The following is a 5,819-nucleotide window of genomic DNA, read 5'->3' as shown; positions in this document are numbered from 1 at the left end:
CCCAAAGTGCTGGGATTACAGGCATGAGCCACAGTGCCCAGCTAGGCTTTAGGTTCTTTACAATGAGCTCCACCCTGGGTTTAGCCTTGAGTCTTCACAGCTGTGTAACTGCAGGCACGTTTCTTACCACCTACCTACATCCACTTCACACTTAATCCTCTCTACCACCAAACACATATAAGAATTGCTGGTGGAAAAGAAGAAACAAACAGGTAAGAACCACTCTCCAATATACACTCTTTTGTAGAAAAGGAAGAGCCATGTGGCATCGTGGTTAAAATCACTGGTTTGGTTTTGAATCTCAACTCTGCTTGTGCAAAAACAGACAAGATATTTAAGTAAGCTATACACCTAATCACTCATTTATGGCAATGGAGATAGTAATAGCACCCACCTCATGGATGTTCAGAGAGCACGAGATCATACATGCATAGTGCACGGCACAGGATAGGCACAAAATCGGTAAGTGCTGAATGAATAAATGAATGAATAAGCAAAAGGATGACCTGAATGGGTGATGACCAGGAGGGTCATGGGCTGTACATCACAAAATATGCAAATTCAACAAATGTTTGGCAGCTAACTTCCACTGCTCTGCCCAGCCAGGAGCTGGAGATGCTGTTTATAATCTAAGTCACCGTCCATTTCTCTCTTCATGTGTTGTGTGGTTCCAGAGGATGTGGAGAAGGGAAGAGGCCCCGGTGAGTAATCACAGGATGACAGAAAATGACACAACATGGAAATTTGCTTCCTGTGTCCCTGTTCAAGCCAACTCTTGGAAACACATGCTCTTTCAAGCCTGACAACCACATCGAACTTCCATCTGAAGCACCTGCCATGTCAGGAAAACCATCAAGGAGATAAGATAATAAATATTAACATTTGCAACCAGTGTAGTCAACGTGACAAACCCAAAGAGCCAATTAGTTTGATCGTTGGTGAATCAAAAAGAGGACCTGGCTAGGAGAAAAGTTGAGGCTTGAGACTTGGTGGGCAGGATGGGGAGGACAGCTTAGGAATTGATCTGGGCAGCCAACAAGAGCATGAAGTCATCCCAAAGAAAGGGTATGAGAGCTATTTTCAAATGGCAGAAATATTCTCATGGAAGAGGAACTCAAGTAATTTGGGGGCAGCTCTACTGAAGTGGAAGTTACGAGGAGGTTGATTTTGACTCAAAATAACAAGACTTGCTAGCAATTAAAATAATGATCATTTTTAAGAACCTATTAGGCACCAGGAACTGAACTGGATGTTTTGCAAGTATCACCTAATTTAACTCTTGCCAGGGCTGTATAAGACATGCATTATTAGGCCTCAATTTTCAGACGAGGCAGCAGAAACTTGAAGATGTTAGGGTGAATGCTCAAGAGGGCAAGTAGAGATGACATTTGAATTCGAGTCTGCCTGACTCCAAAGGCTGCCACTGTGGCTGTGCATTTTATGCATTGCACAAAGACACTTGGGCTGTTTTTGCCAGAAGGAAGCATAATTTATTCTTTTTAGAAAGATGCTTTCCTTCAGCCAAACTATGAAGTGGGGTTACATCTACCTTGAAAAAGCACCTTTTATCATTATTATTATTATTTACACAAAAATTCCATGTTAGAGAACTGTCTCTGGGTTTACACTCCTTCTGATAGAAAGAATTCCAGCCGTGGAGGAACTGCCACATACGATGAGAACAGTTCAACCCCAGGAAGATTCTGTAGACATGGGAAGATAACCACCTTTTACCCTTATTATAATACAGTTATTTGTGTCTTTCTCCAACCTAGTATTCTTTAATGCTTTGTGTCTTTCCAAGGTCCTGCATGATGGACCCTTACTTACCCGCCTCCATTCTTCTAGAGCACTTACTTTTGCCATATAGGACTTCTCTGTTTCTGCTTCAGAGATTTTGTATTTATAAGTTCCTTTATTTCCTATCTTCCAAACAGACAGAGTTATATCCCCTGAATAACTCTTACTGATCATTCAGGTCTGAGCTCTTAAATATATTTCTTCAGAGATGCCTTTGCTGACCTGCTGGTCCAGGTTGAATACCCCATGGATGGGTCAGGCTCCAGACAGGACTATAGAAACTACATTAGGTATTTCAGCCAGAAGGAATTTAATACAGGGGGGTGGTTACAGAGGTGTTGCAGGGTTGAAAGAGCAAAGAGATGTGCAGCTGAGCCACAGAAGTAAATTACCAGAACCTTCCAGTAATACACCTAGCTCCATTTTTTTTTTTTTTCTGTTTTTACTTTTTTAAACTTCTTTTCAGTTTTTATTTTAGATTTGGGGGTATAGGTGCAGGTTTGTTACAATGGTGTATTGTGTGATACTGAGGTTTTGGGGTACGATTAATCCTTTCATTCAGGTAGTGAGCATGGTACCCATGGTACCCATGGTACCCATCTATCTTAGAGATAGATTTTATTGTTATCATCCTCATTCTACAGATGAGGCAACTAAGGCCCAGAGAAGTTAAATGACTTGCCTAAGTTCATATGGCCAGTTATGAAGTAGAGTACTCAGGATCTGGACACAGGCTGACTATGAGGCCAGAGGCTACACTCTTAGCCACCACACAACCCTGCCCTCCTCACTCATGCCTCTTTGAGCCCTAGCTTTTGCCTCTATCAAATGGAGGTGATGATACATTTTTTTGTAAGGGTGAGTTGCAGAGCTGTAACTAGGCCTCCATTTGTGAGAATTCCCAGTCCTGCTTCTACTTCATTACCTTTAGTGGAAGTCATCCTATAAAATGCAAATACTGGCCGGGCGCGGTGGCTCACGCCTATAATCCCAGCACTTTGGGAGGCCGAGGCGGGTGGATCACGAGGTCAGGAGATCGAGACCATCCTGGCTAACATGGTGAAACCTCATCTCTACTAAAAACACAAAAAAATTAGCTGGGCGTGGTGGCAGGTGCCTGTAGTCCCAGCTACTCGGGAGGCTGAGGCAGGAGAATGGCGTGAACCCGGGAGGCGGAGCTTGTAGTGAACCGAGATCGCGCCACTGTACTCCAGCCTGGGCGGCAGAGCAAGACTTAGTCTCAAAAAAAAAAAAAAGAAAAAAGAAAAAAGGCAAATACTGAAGCTGTGGGCCCTCGATCCTAACGTGTTTGTGTAAATTCGTGTGTCTTAGGTGTCTATTCTTCCTCCACCAAGGGAGGGATGGAGGAGAGCACCAGATGAGAGGGCGCAGGTTTCCCGTGGCTGTTGTAACAAAGCACCACTAACTGGAGGGCTTAAAACGACAGAAATGTATTCTCTCACTGTTCTGGAGGTTGGGGTCTGGAATCAAGGTTTCGGCAGGGCCATGCTCTCTCCAAAGGCTCTAGAGAAGAATTTTTCCTTGTCTCTTCTTCTCTTTTAATGGTTGATGTCAACCTTTGGCGTTCCTTGGCTTGTGGCATAGAACCCTAATCTCTGCCTTTGTCTTCATGTGACCACCTTTCTGCTGTGTGCTTGTGTCTAAATTTCTCTCTTCTTCTAAAGATGCCAGTTACTGGATTATGGCTCATCTTTTTTTTTTTTTTTTTTTTTTTTTTTTGAGACAGAGTTTTGCTCTTGTTGCCCAGGCTGGAGCACAATGGCGACATCTCGGTTCACCACAACCTCCGCCTCCCGAGTTCAAGCGATTCTCCTGCCTCAGCCTCCCAAGTAGCTGGGATTACAGGCATGTACCACCACGCCTGGCTAATTTTGTATTTTCAGTAGAGACTGGGTTTCTTCATGTTGGTCAGGCTGGTCTCGAACTCCCAATCTCAGGTGATCCTCCCGCCTCAGCCTCCCAGTGCTGGGATTACAGACATAAGCCACGGCACCCGGCCTGGATTATGGTTCACCTTAATCCAGGATGACCTCACATTAACTGAGTTACATCTGCAGAGATCCTGTTTCCAGATAAGGTCAAATTCTGAGGTTCCAGGTGAACATGAATTTTTGGGGCACACTGTTCAATCTAGTACAGAGGGAAAAGGTGACAACAGATGGAGAAGCAGGGAAGGAGGGTGCTGGGAAGGGAAGAGAAGGGAGTGCTCCAGGAAGGGGAAACGTCTCTCCATGGTTATGTTCAAACAGCTGCCTGTGGGCCTAGGTAACATTCTAGTTTTGTAGGCATTTCACTGCTCTGTATGTCCATCTTTTTAGCCATAAAACAACAGTGTTGATCTTTAAGGCCATGTCCACCATGAAGGCTCTCATTTCCTAGGGGAGAAAACAACCAGAATTGGGTGGCATGAAGTAAAAGTGTCTTCATAGCCATCTGGAAGACAACCTGCCAACAAAATCCCATCACGACAGGCATCCCATTCTAGATACTCTGCAATCAGGAAACAGGTCCTCCAACACCACGCCAGGACTTTCAGTGGCTCATATGATGGGTAGTGAGTGGGAGCTGTAGTTTTGGGTTCAGGTGAGATCACAGCTGATGGTCCTCCAGAAGCCAGCCATGCAGAGCTCCAGAAGGAACAGTTAGAATCACAAAGAGTTTGAGACTTGGCCTGAGGAGGAAGGGTAAGAATGAACAGCATCAGTGAGCTTGAGTAAGGAGGGCATGTGGACACATCTGCAAGATTCCAAGCAGGTTAAATGTTGGCTCTCCCATCAAGGGGCTTTGGGTGTTCAAAGGAATAGGATGGTATTAGAAGATTGGTTTGCTGAAAAAGTGCCAGCCTTTGTACCAAGATTTTATGTTATCTCGTTTAATCCTCAAATCACGTAATTGTAGAGTAAATACTATTCTCTCTATTTGAAAGTTGTGAAAACTGAGTTTCAGGGAATGACTGGTGTGGGGGTGCACTGCTAGTAAATAGCAGAGTCAGGAATTCAAACTCGAGTCCGTTTCATTCCCAGCCCTGATCAGAGTCAAGTTGGGTGTGAAGATTCGTTTGGGGGTCAGGGCTTTGTGTTTTGTTTGTGGCACTGGGCTCCCTCCTCGCAGCCCCCAGTGCACATGTCTGCAGGCCTCCCTGCCTCTGCTCTCGGGGCCCTGGGGCCCTCTGCATGAGGACAGTCGGCTATTTGTCCAGGAGCCAAGGGCATAGATCAAGGGCTCAGAGTGGTTTTACTTCCTGAGTAGGGAGGCAGCCTTGTTCTGTGGAATCCATCCTTTCGAGGGGGATGAATTTAGCTGCCCTCCCTAGTTGGTGGTGGGGGAGGCGGGCAGGGTCCTGTCAGACAGAAGATGTAGGCTTAGCTCCAAAGGGCTTTTGTCTGAGGCCGGGCCTCAGGCCAGAGTGACATTCTTTGGTGGAGGCTGCCAGGCCACCGCTGAGAGAAGCACCTGCGGGACAGGGAGGGAAAGAGAGTGAGAGGTCCATCTTTCTTCCAGAGAAGAGGGAGCCTGGAGTGTGGAATCTGCTCTTTGGGGGCCCCCAGGGTGCTAAAGCCACGCCAGCAGGCGCTTCAGGCTTGAGAAGACATGCCAAGGCCCAAGCTACTCAGAGATGCGGGCTATTAACTTTCCAGCTTCTGTGATGCCTAATAAAAATCCCACAAGATGAAAGAATTGTACTCCTTGGGCTTGTTTCCTATAGACATCCTAAGGTCACAGAACTTTCCAATGGAAGGGGCGTTGGCAGCGTCTGATTATAACTCCCGCACACCAAGTATGTCTCTATTTGTCATGCATGCTGTTGGTGCCCCACCCAGATCTCCTGTGCAGGTGAGTGCACCCATGCCTGAATGCTGTGAGTGACGTTCACAGCTGCCCCTTTCTCTGGAGAACTGCCCTCAGTCATCAGGAGATGTCCTCCTGGGAGGTTACACACTCCCATCCGTCCCAGCCACTTGCAGCCAATGAATAACAGAGGGGCCTCAAGGAGGCAG

Source organism: Mandrillus leucophaeus, unplaced genomic scaffold (assembly GCF_000951045.1).
Source record: "Mandrillus leucophaeus isolate KB7577 unplaced genomic scaffold, Mleu.le_1.0 Scaffold650, whole genome shotgun sequence".
Taxonomy (NCBI): domain Eukaryota; kingdom Metazoa; phylum Chordata; class Mammalia; order Primates; family Cercopithecidae; genus Mandrillus; species Mandrillus leucophaeus.
The sequence above is the reverse complement of the archived record's forward strand: the minus strand, read 5'-3'. Positions refer to the sequence as shown.